General features: G+C 35.2%; 1 protein-coding gene across 1 annotated transcript in view; it reads right to left on the reverse strand.

Moving 5' to 3' along the window:
* The window catches only part of TSBP1 (testis expressed basic protein 1), a 181,847-nt gene that overhangs the window by 104,965 nt on the left and 63,024 nt on the right, over positions 1–13,858 (reverse strand). The window lies entirely within an intron of this gene.

The following is a 13,858-nucleotide window of genomic DNA, read 5'->3' on the forward strand; positions in this document are numbered from 1 at the left end:
TGTGTGTGTGTGTGTGTATCTCACATGTTCTTTATCCATTCATCCATTGGTGTGGGCAGTTAGATTGTTTCCATATCTTGGCTACTGTGAATAATGATGCAGTAAATATGAGAGTATATGTATTTATTGATATCTTGTTATCATTTCCTTTGGATATATACCTAGAATATGTGCCAACTTTTTGATGAACCTTCATGTTGTTTTCCATAGTGGTTGAGCCAATTTACATTTCTGCTAACAGTATACAACGGTTCCCTTTTCTCTGTATCCTTGCCAAAACTTAACCTCTTGTGTTCTTGATGAGAGCCATTCTGGCAGGTGTGACTTGATATCTCATTATGGTTTTGATTGCATTTCTCTTGATGATTAGTGTTGCTGACCATTCTTTCATGTGTCTGTTGGCCACTTGGATGTCTTTGGAAAAATTTCTATTTAGTTCCTCTGCCAATTTTGCAATCAGATTCTTCTTTGTTATGGAGTTGTAAGAGTTCTTTATATATTTTAGATATTAACGCATTATCTAATATATGGTTTGCAAAAAGTTTTTCCCATTCCATGGGTGGTCTTTTCCTTTTTAAAATTTTTTCGGTTGATGTGTGGAAACCTTTAGGTTTGATGTAGTGCAACTTGTTGGTTTTTGTTTTTGTTGTTTGTGCTTCTGGTGTCATGTCTAGAAAAATCAATGCCAAGACCAACACTGAGGAGCTTCTTCCCTACAGTTTTTTCTAGGAGCTATATGGTATCAGGGTCTGTGTTAAAATCAGTGGTCCATTTCAAGTTAATTTTTGTGAGTGGTGTAAGACAGGGGCTTAATTTAATTGTTCTTTATGTTTTTTTTTAGTTTTTGCTTTTAATCAAGTTACTTAATATACAGTGTTATGTTAATTCCAGGTGTACAATATAGTGATTCAGCAATTCCATACATTACCAGATACTCATCCTGACAAATGCATTCCTTAATCCCCATCACCTGTTAATCTATCTTCCCACCAACCTCCCCTCTGGTAAGCATCAGTTTGTTCTCTGTAATGAAGTCTGTTTCTTGGTTTGTCTCTCTTTTCTTTTTTCCCTTTTGCACTTTTGTTTCTTAAATTCCACATATAAGTGAAATCATATGGTATTTAGCTTTCTCTGACTGACTTATTCTGCTTAAGATTGTACTCTCCAGCTCCATCCGTATTGTTGCAAATGGCAATATTTCATTCTTTTTTATGGTTGAATAACATTCATATATATATATATATATATATATATATATATCACTTTGTCTTTATCTAGGTATCTCTATCTCTGTCTATCATCTATCTTTCTAGTCTCACTTCTTCTTTTACCCATTCATCAATTGATGGACACTTGGGTTACTTCCATAATTGGGCTATTGTAAATAATGCTGCTATACACATAGGGGTGCATATATCCAGTTGAATTAGTATTTTTGTATTCTTTAGATAAATACCCAGTAGCAAGATTGCTGGATCATAGAGTAGTTCTATTTTTAACTTTCTGAGTAACCTCCATATTGTTTTCCACAGTGGCTGTACCAGTTTGCCTTTCCACTAACAGTGCATGAGTGTTCCTTTTTCTCCACATCCTCACTAACATCTTTTGTTTCTTGTGTTGTTGATTTTAGCCATTCTGACAGGTGAGAGGTGATATCTCATTGTAGTTTTGATTTGCATTTCCCTGATGATGAGTGATGATGAAAATCTCTTCATGTATATGTTGACCATCTGGATGTCTTCTTTGGAAAAAATGTCTATTCATGTCTTCTGCCCATTTTTAATTGGAGTATTTGTTTTTTGATCCTTGAATTTTATAAGTTCTTTATATGTTTTTGACACTAACCCTTTATTAGATATATCATTTGTAAATATTGTCTCCCATTCTGTAGGTTGCCTTTTAGTTTTGTTGCTTGTTTCCTTTGCTGTGTAGCAGCTTTTTATTTTGATTTCGTTACAATAGTTTATATTTACTTTGGTTCCCTTGACTCAGAAGACGTATCTAGAAAAATGTTGTTACAGCTGATGTCAAAGAAGTTACTGCCTGTGTTCTCTTCTAGGATTTGTATGGTTTCGGGTTTCACATTTAGGAGTTCGATCCAGTTTGAATTTATTTTGTGTATGGTGTAAGAATGTGGTCCAGGTTCATTCTTTTGCATGTAGCTGTCCAGTTTTTCCCAACACTTTCTGTTGAAGAGACGGTCTTTTTTTCCATTGGATGGTCTTTTCTGCTTTTGTCGAAGATGATAATTGTGGGTTTATTTCTGGGTTTTCTGTTCTGTTCTGTTGATCTATGTTTCTGTTTTTGTGCCAGTACCATACTATTTTGATGACTACAACTTTGTAATATAACTTGAAGTCCAGAATTTGTGAAACGAAGCCTCCAGCTTTGGTTCTTCAAGATTTCTTTGGCTATTCAGTGTCTTTTGTGGTTCTGTACAGTTTTTAGCACTGTTTATTCTAGCCCTGTGAAAAATGCTGTTGGTATTTTGATGGAGATTGCATTAAATGTGTAGATTGCTTTGAGAAGTATAGATAGTTTAACAATGTTTACTCTTCTAATTCATGAGCATGGAATGTCTTTCCATTTGTTTTATCTTCAATTTCTTTCATCAGTGTTTTATTGTTTTCAGAATAGAGGTCTTTCACCTCTTTGGTTAGATGTATGCCTAGGTATCTTATTATTTTGGGTGCAATTGTAAATGGGATTGCCCTCTTAATTTCTCTTTCTGCTTCTTCATTATCCCAGTCTAGAGAAATGCAACACATTTCTGTGCATTGATCTTGTATCCTGTGATGTTACTGAATTCATTTTTCAGTTCTAGTAGTTTTTTTTTTTAGTGGAATATTTAGGGTTTTCTATATATCGTATCATGTCATCTGAAAATAGTGAAAGTGTTACTTCTTCCTTATCAATTTGGATGTCTTTTATTTCTTTGTATTGTCTGATTGCTATGGCTAGGACTTCCAGTAGTGTGTTGGATGAAAGTAGTGAGAGTGGACATCCTTATTTTGTTCCTGACCTTAGGGGAAAAGCTCTCAGTTTTTCCCCATTGAGGATGATGTTAGCTGTGGGTTTTTCATATATGCCCTTTATTATGTTGAGGTATATTTCCTCTAAACTTACTTTGTTGAGGTTTGTTTTATCGTGAAAAGCATTTACTTTGTCAAATGCTTTTTCTGTGTCTATTGAAATGGTCATATGGTTCTTATGCTTTCTCTTATTGATGTGATGTATCACACTGATTTATTTGCAAATATTGGACCACCCTTGCAGCCCAGGAATAAATCCCACTTGGTCATGGTGAGTGATTTTATTAATGGATTTGGATTTGGTTTGCTAGTATTTTGTTGAGGAATTTTACATCTATGCTTATCAGAAATATTGGTCTGTAGTTCTCTTTTTTTCATGGTGTCCTTAACTGGTTTTGGTAATGCTGGCCTCATTGAATGAATTTGGAATGAATTTGAATTTGAATGAATTTGGAATTTCCTTCCTTTTCTGTTTTTTTGGAATATTTTGAGAAGAATATATATCTTCTTTAAATGTTTAGTAGCATTTGCCTGTGAAGCCATCTGACCCTGGGCTTTCGTTTGTTGTTATTTTTTTTTTTTAATTGCTGATTCATTTTTGTTACTGGATATTAGTCTGCTCAGATATTCTATTTCTTCTTTCAGTTTTGGTAGGTTATATGTTTCTAGGTATTTATATCCATTTCTTCTAGTTTGTCCAATTGTTGGCATATAGTTTGGCATATAGTTTTTCTTAATATTCTCTTGTGATTATATTTCTGTGATGTTGGTTCTTTCTCCTCTCTTCTTTGTGATTTTATTTATTTGAGTCCTTTCTCTTTTTTTGTTGATAAGTATGGCCAGAGGTTTGTCAATCTTACTGATTTTATTTTCAAAGAACCAGCTCCTGGTTTCATTGATCTATTTTTTTTTTTTTAGTTTCTATGTCATTTATTTCTGTTGTAATCTTTATAATTTCCTTCCTTCTGCTGCTTTGGGGTTTTGTTCGTTGTTGTTTTTTTCTTGCTCCTTTAGATGTAAGTTTACTTTGTTTATTTGAGATTTTTCTTGTTTCTTGAAGTAACTTCCTGCTTGTAACCACTTTTGCCAGATCCCACAGGTTTTGGACCATTGTGTTTTCACTTTCATTTGTTTCCATGTACTTCTAAAATTTTCTTTTATTTTCTGGTGGACCCATTCATTGTGTAGTAGCATATTATTTGGCCTCCAGCTATATGTGGTCTTTCCAGATTTTTCTTGTGGTTGACATGGAATCTGAAGTGGGCTCCAGGCTCTGAGCTGTCAGCCCAGAGCCTGACATGGGGCTCGAACTCACGAACCGTGAGATCATGACCTGAGCCTCAGTCGGACACTTAACCAACTGAGCCACTCAGGCATGCCATGAATGTATTTGTTAAATCTATCTGGTCCAGTGTGTCATTCAAAGCCATTGTTTCCTTGTTGATTTTCTGGTTAGATAATCTGTCCTTGGATGTAAGTGGGGTGTTAAAATCTCCTACTATTATTGTTGTTCTGCATGTATTTATCTTGTTTTCCCAGCACCATTGTTAAAGAGACTATTCTTTTTCTATTGTTTTTGGCTCCTTGAGTATTAGTTGACTTTATATGTGGGGGTTTAATTCTGGACTTTCTGTTCTGTTGGTTATGTGTCTACATTCATGTACAGTTTTTATTACTATTACTATTTATAGTATAGTTTAAATTAAGGAAGTGTGATACCTCCACTCCCCCTCTACCTTCCCCCCAGATTGCTTTGGCTATTCAGGTTTTTCTGTGGTTCCAAACAAATTTTAGGACTGTTTTGTCTATTTCTTAAATGCTGTTTGTATTTAAGTGGGTCTTACATTGAATCGATATATGGCTTTGGGTAGTATGAGCATTTTAACAGTATTAATTCTTCCAGTCCATGAACATAGGATATTTTTTCATTTGTATCTGTTTGGATTTCTTTCAGCTAAATCCTGTAGTTTTCACTTCCTTGGTTAAATTTATTCCTAGGTATTTTATTGTTTTTGATGTGTTGTGAATGGGATAGTTTTTTTTTTATTACTTTTAGATATTTCATTATTTGTGTGTAGAAATAATGCATGCTGATTTCATATCCTGCAGCTTTACTGAAATGGTTGATTAGTTCCAACAGTTTTTGGCTTTAGTCTTTGGGATTTTCTATATATTAAATCGTATCATCTGCAAATGGTGACAGTATTACTTGTTCCTTTGCAGTTTGGATGCCTTTATTTCTTTGGCCTAATTGATCTAGCCACAGCTTCTAGTACTATTATTGAATGAGAATGGTGAGAGTAGGCATCATTGTCTTGTTTCTGAGCTTAGAGGAAAAGCTTCAAGTTTTTCACTGTTCAGTATAATCTTAGCTGTGGATTTGTCATATGTAGCCTTCATTATGTTGAGGTATATTCTTTGTATATCCAATTTGTGCAGTGTTTTTATCATGAAAGGAAGTTGTGTTTTGTCAAGTGCTTTTTCTGCATGTATTGAGATGATCATGTGATTTTTATCTTTCTATGAAAGTGATGTATTAAATTTATTGATTTATGTGTATGGAATCAGACATGCATTCCACGTAAAATCTCACTTCGTCATGGTATATAATCATTTTAGTGTGTTCTTAAATTCAATTTGCTAATATTTTGTTTAGAATTTTTGCATGTATATTTATTAGGGATATTGATGATCTTTTCTTGTAGTAGTGTTACCTGTCTTTGTTATGAGGGTAATGCTGGTCTCATAGAATGGTCCAAAGTGTTCCTTCCTCTTCAAATTTTGGGAAGAGTTTGTGAGGGATTGGCATTGATTCTTTAAATATTTGGTAGAATTTACTGGTGAAACCATCTGGTCGTGGTTTTCTGTGTTGTGAGGTTTTTGATGCCTGATTCAGTCTCTGTACTTGTCATTAGTCTGTTCAGATTTTTTTTTCTTTGTATTTCTTTCCATGCTTCTAGGATTTTTTTTCATTTTTTTTTAGATTATATAATTTGTTGGCATATAATTGTTCATTGTAGTCTCTTATGATCCTATATATTTCAATAGTATTCATTGTAATGTCTCCTGTTTAATTTTTAGTTTTATTTTTTTGAGTTTTCTTTTTTCTTAATCTAGCTAAAGGTTTGTCAATTTTTTTTAATGTTTATTTATTTTTCAGAGAGAAAGACAGTGTGAGTGGGGAAGGGGCAGAGAGGGAGGGAGACACAGAATCTGAAGTGGGCTCCAGGCTCTGAGCTATCAGCACAGAGCCTGATGCAGGGCTTGAACTCATGCATGGTGAGATCATGACCTGAGCTAAAGTCAGATGCTTAACTGAATGAGCCACTTAGGTGTCCCTGGTTTGTCAACTTTTTTAACCTTTTCAAAAAACCATCTCTTAGTTTTGTTGGTGGTATGTTTTTCTGTTCTCTATTTCATTTATTTCCACTCTGATCTTTATTATTTTCTTCCTTCTGCTAAGTTTGGGCTTAATTAGTTCTTTTTCTAGTTTTTTTGTGGTATAAAGTTAGTTTGTTTATTTGAGGTCTTTCTAATTTCTTAATATATGCATTTATTCTATAATTTTTTTCTCAGAACTGCTTTTGCCATATCCCATAAGTTTTGACATGTTTTCAGATAATTTTTTAAATTTCCCCTTTGACTTCTTCTTCAACCTGTTGGTAGTTCAGAAGTGAGTTTAGTTTCCAGAGTTGTAGATTTTACAGCTTTCCTTTTATTGTTGATTTCTGGTTTCATACCATTTATATCAAAAAACATTGTTGGTTATTATTTCAGTCTTCCAAAATTTGCCAAGATTTATTTTGTGAGAATGTTCCATGAGCAGTTGTGAAGACTGTGTATTCTGCTTTTGTTGGATAGAATATTCTATATATTTTTTCTAAATCTGTTTAATCTAAAGTAGGGTTCAATTTCAGTGTTTTCTTGTTGATTTCTTTTTGCATGATCTATCCATTGCTGACAGTGGGGTATTGAAATACCCTACTTTTGTGGTATTGTTGTCTATTTTTCCCTTCAGATCTGCTAGTATTTGCTTAATATATTTAGGCACTTCAGTGTTGGCAGTGTATATATTTAAGATTGTTATATTTTCTTGATGTATTGACCCCTTTGTCATTATATAATGACTTTATTTGTCTTTGTTACTGTTTTGGGCTTAAAGTCTCTTTTGTGTGATATAAACATAGCTATTTCCATTTTCTTTTGGTTACCATTTGCATGGAATATCTCTTTCCAACTCTTCAATTTGAGCCTATGTGTGTCTTTAGAGCAGAAACGAGTCTCCTGTGGACAACATATGGTTGGGTTTAGTTTTTGTATCTATTTAGCCACTCTATGCCTTTTGATTGGTGAATTTGATCCATTTACATTTAGAGCGATTATTGACATGTAAGGACTTACTGCCATCTTATTGTTTTTTGTTTGTTTTTTTGTTTTTGTTTTTGTATCTCCATTGTTTTTTTCCACCAGTTTCTGCTTACTTTTGTAAATTGGTGATTTACAATGGTGACATGCTCAATCTCTTCTTTTTTATTTTTTGTAAATCTCTAGACTTTTGCTTTGTGGTTACCATGAGGCTTACATAAAGCATCTCATAGATACAATAATCCACTTTATACTAATGACAACTTATTTTCATTTGCCTATAAAGGCTTTATTCTGTTCTGTTATATTTTTGATGTCACAATTTAGGTCTTTCTACTAACAAATTCATTAACAAATTGAAGTAGCTTAGTTATTTTTAATACATTTTCCTTTAGCCTTTACATTATAGTTAAGTGCTTAACACACCATTCTAATATAGCATTACCATCTTTTAATTCTGTTTATTTCTCACCTTTTCCAGGGTGTTGTGTACTTTCATATGTTTTTATGTTGCTATTTAGTGTCTTTTCACTTCAGATGAAGGACTCCTTTCAGTATTTCTTGCAAGGCAGATCTAGTGCTGGGAAGTCCTTCAGCTTTTGTTTTTCTGGAAGAGCCTTTATTTTGCCATCATGTCTGAAAAATAACTTTGCCAGGTAAAATATTCTTGGCTGGCAATTTTTAACTTTCAATATTTTGAATAGATCATTTCATTCTATCCTGGCCTATAGAGTTTCTGCCAAGAAATCTGCTGATAGCCTAATGGGGGTTACTTTTTTTCCACTCTCTGCCTGACTTTAAGATTCTTTTTTTTATCATTGATTTTGACAGTTCCACTGTCATGTGTCTTGGAGGTCTTTTTGCTTTGAGGTAATAGGTGTTCTGTTAGCTTTGTGGACTTGTATGTCCAGTTCCTTCTCAAGGTTTGGAAGTTCTCAGTTAATATTTCTTTAAATAAACTCTGTATTTCCTTCTCCTTCTCTTCTCCTTTATTTTCTTGTAACTAAAATATTTCGCTATTCCTGTTCTCCAAGTCATCTATTCCTTCTTCCATCTGGTCTGCCCTGTTACTTAAGCTCTGTTGCATCTTCATTTCACTTATGAATTCTTCAGCTTCAGAATTTGTTTTTTAAAAATAATTTCAATTCCTTAGGTAAAGAATTCATTCTCTTCAATAATTTTATTTATGAATTTAGTGAATTGCCTTTCTGAGTTTTCTTGTAACTCATTGAATTTCATCATAACAGCTATTTTGAATTCTTTTATCAGCTAAAACACAATATTCCATGCCTTACAGTTTGTTTGCTAGAGAATTATCATTTTTTAAAATGATACCTATTTCCTTGATTTTTCATAGTATTTGACAATATGTGTTTTTGTGTTCACATTTGAAGTAGCAGACACCTTCTTTAGTTAAGAATTTATGGTAACTTTGTTTCTTGCAATTCAGGGGTCAGGCAATTAGAAAATCTTTCTTTTGTATTCCAGAAGGTGGTGTTTCTCCTCAGGGCTGCACTTGGCAGCACATACAAAGAACTGTCAACAGAGTGGGAGGAGCTGTGATTAGCACCTGGGGCCTCATGGGGAAGGTGGGTGGGTGGGAATGGACAGGGATAGATACTTTGGAGGGTGCCTGCTGCTAGCCCAGTAGGGGGATCCTTAGTGAGGCAAGACACTACCAGCAGTCCATGGGCAGACCTCCTGCTTAAATCTAAAAGCAGAGAGCAGGAAATGCATTCTTTCAAGTGCCTTGTGATATTTCCCCAGTCATAGAGGTCCTTCCTCTAGGTGCAGCCCACACAACTGGAGTAGCCAGATGGCCAGTCACTACTTTTGCTTTCCATCTCCTGTGCAGAAGTTGCTTCTGATACTATTGAAAGCCCAGTGCCTTGCAGACACCCTAGGGAGTGGGGCCAGTTTGGTGATTTCCTCCATTTCCCATGCCTTGTCTCTATCCCACTATGATGGTGTGCTAGATTCCCTGGTGAGGTAAAATTGACCTCAAAAAATTCTCTATTGGCTGTGGGTATCTGCCCAGTTTTGTATTCTCCTGGTTCCCTTATTCTTGAGTGTGGGGAGTGATGGTGGGGCAGGCTCATGTACTCTTTTGGATCCGCTGTCCCCACTGAGGTCCTATCTGCCCACTTTTGGAGGTACAGATGGGTAGAAACTCCTGGATATTGTTACACTGTCCAGAGGAAGTTCAGGTTCATTGTGGATGTCTAATTAGTTGTAAATCTAAGGGGAAGGGAAAAAGGAATAACTGACCTGATGCAGATGTCACTGTGATTAGCTACTTTAATTGCCTTTACTTTTTTTTTTTTAAGTTTATTTCTTTTGAGAGAGGGAGAGAGCAAGAATGAACAGGGGAGGGGCAGAGAGAGAGGGAAAGAGAATCCCAAGCAAGCTTCACACTGATGGTGCAGAACCCTACACGGGGCTTGTACTCACAACCATGATATCATGCCCTGAGCCAAAATCAAGAGTCAGGCACTTAACCTACTGAGCCACCCAGGTGCCCCAAATTGCCTTTACTTTTAATTAATCATTAGCAATTTTGTCTAGAGTTGCACAATTAAAATTTATAAAATAGGGGATGCACTAATGGTCTTGCTTAGATGATGACTGGTGACACTATTTATGAAATCGTTAAGGTACTTTTTTGCCAGGTACTGATATGTGTGTGTATCTCTTATGTTTATGTTACTTGGTTACATCTAATATTAGAAAGCACAAAGTAATTTAAAAAAAAGCATAACATTGTGAGAAACAGAAACCCCAAGATTATGTTTATCAGGGATAAAAATATGTATTTAAACTCAAGGATCTGGGGTTGCCAAGGTATAACCCATGGAACAAATCCAGCTCGCTACCTGTTTTTGTATGTCTTATGGGTTAAGGATGGATCTACATTTTTAAATGGTTGCAAAAATAAGAATGGTATTTTGTGAAATGAGAAAATTATATGAAATCCAAGTTTCATTGTCTACAAATAATGTTCTATTGTGACACATCCATGTTTTTTCTTTTACATATTGTCTGTGACTACTTATGTGCTATGGCAGCAGAGTTGAGTAGTTATGACAGAAACTTTATGGCTTGCAAGGCTTAAAATATTTATTATCTGTCCCTCTACAGAAAAGTTTGCCCATCTCTGCCCTAAAAGAAACTAAAGTATTAGAAATAGATTAGGAACTTACTACGAGGTACTTAAGGCATTTCTGAAAATCGAAACAAGAAGGTATATTAATGGTAGTGTTTTTGGATTAGAAACACAGTTCTGTATTCCCATTTCCCTAATTCTTTGTTCTAAGTACCATTCAAGACTCCTAGCAGGATACAGTGCTTTAGTAGGACAGCAGATCCCTCAGTATGATGTAAGAACCTGCTACTACTCACTACCTTTATGACTCTCATTGTGATCCAAGTTACTTTCATCTCTCTGATTGCTTTGATTTCACCCTTGCCTTCCAGTGAGTCCCAATATAGCAGCCACAGGGATCCTTTTAAGATTCATGTCACCCCTCTGATTATGATTCACTTATAATTTTCCATCTTTCTTGATTCACAGTCAAAGCCATTACAGCACCTCTCAGAAGAAAATACTGGAAGATCTGTTCCCTATAACTCACTAATAGCTTATCTTCATTGTATTATTTTATTCTGTACCAGCCACCCTTGCTTTCTTGCTATCCCTCAAATAGTCTAAAAACATTCCTACTCCAGACTGGTTTACTCCTTGTCCTCTCTGCCTAAATTATTCTCCACTCAGATATCCACATGGCTGATCCTCTCACTTCTTTCATGTTCTATATAGTAGTTTTATCAATTGCTGAGAATGGGGTATTGAATTTCCCAGCTATAACTGAGTTTTTTCTCTTTCTCTTTTCAGTTCTATCAGTTTTTTCTTCCATATATTTTGAAGCTGTCTTGTTTTGTGCATACACATTTGGGATTTCTAGGTCTTCTTGTTGGATTTTTTAAAATCATTATGTAATATCCCTTCTTGTTTCTGGTAAATTTTTACTCTGAGGTCTACTTTATGTGATATTAATATAGCTACTCCTGCTTTTTTTTTTTTCAACGTTTTTTTATTTATTTTTGGGACAGAGAGAGACAGAGCATGAACGGGGGAGGGGCAGAGAGAGAGGGAGACACAGAATCGGAAACAGGCTCCAGGCTCCGAGCCATCAGTCCAGAGCCTGACGCGGGGCTCGAACTCACGGACCGCGAGATCGTGACCTGGCTGAAGTCGGAAGCTTAACCGACTGCGCCACCCAGGTGCCCCTAGCTACTCCTGCTTTTAAAAAAATTAATGCTTCCATTGTATACATTTTCTGTCATTTTCTCTTTATTGTAAAATTTGGAGTTTCTTACAGATAGCATATAGCTGGGTCATTTTTAAATTTTGATTTATTTTATTAAATTTTAAAATTTTATTTATTTTACTTATTTTTAGAAGTTTTAATGTAATGTAAGTGCCTTAATCCCCAAGTGCCCTCCTTAATCTCCATTACCTATATAACCAGTGCCCCCACCCACTTCTCCTCTGGTAACCATCGGTTTGTTCTCTATAGTTAAGAATGTATTTTGGGGGCACCTGGGTACCTCAGTCGGTTGAGCATCTGACTTCAGCTCAGGTCATGATCTCATGGTTTGTGAGTTCCAGCCCCACGTTGGGCTCATTAGCTGCTAGCCTGTCAGTGCAGAGCTTCCTTTGGATCTTCTGTCCCTCTCTCTCTCTCTCTGCCCCTGCCCTGTATGCGCTCTCTTAAACATAAGTAAATATTTTTTAAAAATAATCTGTTTTTTGGTTTGCCTCTGTCTCTTTTTTTTGTCCCTTTGCTCATTTGTTTTGTTTCTTAAATTCTGCATATCAGTGAAATCATATGGTATTTGTCTTTCTGTGACTTATTTCATTTAGCATAATACACTAGCTGCATCCATGTCCTTACAAATAGCAAGATTTCATTCTTTTTTATGGTTGAGTAATATTCCAGTGTGTGTGTGTGTGTGTGTGTGTGTGTGTGTGTGTGTAAACATATATATCTTCTTTATCCATTCATTCATCAATTGATGGTTACTTGGGCTGTTTCCATAATTATAGTGTTGCTATAAACATAGAGGTGCATATATCCACTTGAATTAGTGTCTCTGTATCCTTTGAATAAATACCCAGTAGTGTGATTGCTGGATTGTAGGGTAGTTCTGTTTTTAACTGTTTTTAATTTAAAGTTAATTTTTAACTTTAACATACAGTTTTGCAGAGTGGCTGCACCAGTTTGCATTCCCACCAACAGTGCAAGAGGGTTCCCCTTTCTCCACATCTTTGCCAACGTCTATTGTTTCTTGTGTTGTTGATTATAGCCATTCTGACAGGTGTGAGGTGATACCTCATTGTGATTTTGATTTGCATTCCCCTGATGATGAGTGATGTTGACCATCTTTTCATGTGTCTGTTGGCCATCTGTATGTCTTTGGAAAAATGTCTATGTCTTCTGTCCATTTTTTAATTGGATTATTCATTTTTTGGGGGGTTGAGTTGGGTCAGTGTTTTAAATCTGCTCTGATAATTTTTTAAAAGCGATTACTTTTTAAGAACACTTTTAGGTTAACAGCAATATTAAGAGGATGGTATAGAGATTTCCCATATGCCCCCTGCCCACATGCAATTGCACAGCCTGCCCATTATTGTCTCCCACTAGAGTGGTACATTTGTCACAATTAATCAACCTATATTGACACATAGTGATCATTCAAACTCTATAGTTTGCATTATGGTTTACTCTTGGTGTTGTACATTCTGTGTGTTTGCATAAATATATAGTAACATGTATACATCATTATAATATCATACAGACTATTGTTACCGCCCTGAAAATAATCTGTGCTCTGCCTCTTTATCCATCCTTATTCCTCTACTCCACCTGGCAACCACTGATCTTTTTATTGTCCTAGTAGTTTTGCCTTTTCAGAATGTCATGTAATTGGAATCATATAGTATGTAGCTTTTTCAGATTGGCTTCTTTTACCTGGTAATATGCATTTAAGTTTTTGCTGTGTCTTTTCATTACTTGATAGCTCTTTTCTTTTTAGCACTGAATAACATTCCATTTTCCAGATGTACCACAGTTTATTTATCCATGTAGCTACTGAAGGACCTTTTGGTGCTTCCAAGTTTTTACCAACTATGAATAAAGTTGATGTCAACATCTGTGTGTAGGTTTCATGTGGTTATAGGTTTTCAGCTTCTTTGGGTAAATACCAAGAAGCATGGTTGCTGGATTGTTTGGTAACAGAAGTTTGTAATTTTTTTTTAAATTGTATTTTTTTTAATTGTATTTTTAAAATTGTATCAGCATACAATGCTATTACAGAAACATTGATTGTATTCCCTGTGCTGTACCTTTTATCTCTGTGACTTATTCATTTCATAACTGGAAGACTATATCTCCCATACC

Source organism: Neofelis nebulosa, chromosome 6, assembly GCF_028018385.1.
Source record: "Neofelis nebulosa isolate mNeoNeb1 chromosome 6, mNeoNeb1.pri, whole genome shotgun sequence".
Taxonomy (NCBI): Eukaryota; Metazoa; Chordata; class Mammalia; order Carnivora; family Felidae; genus Neofelis; species Neofelis nebulosa.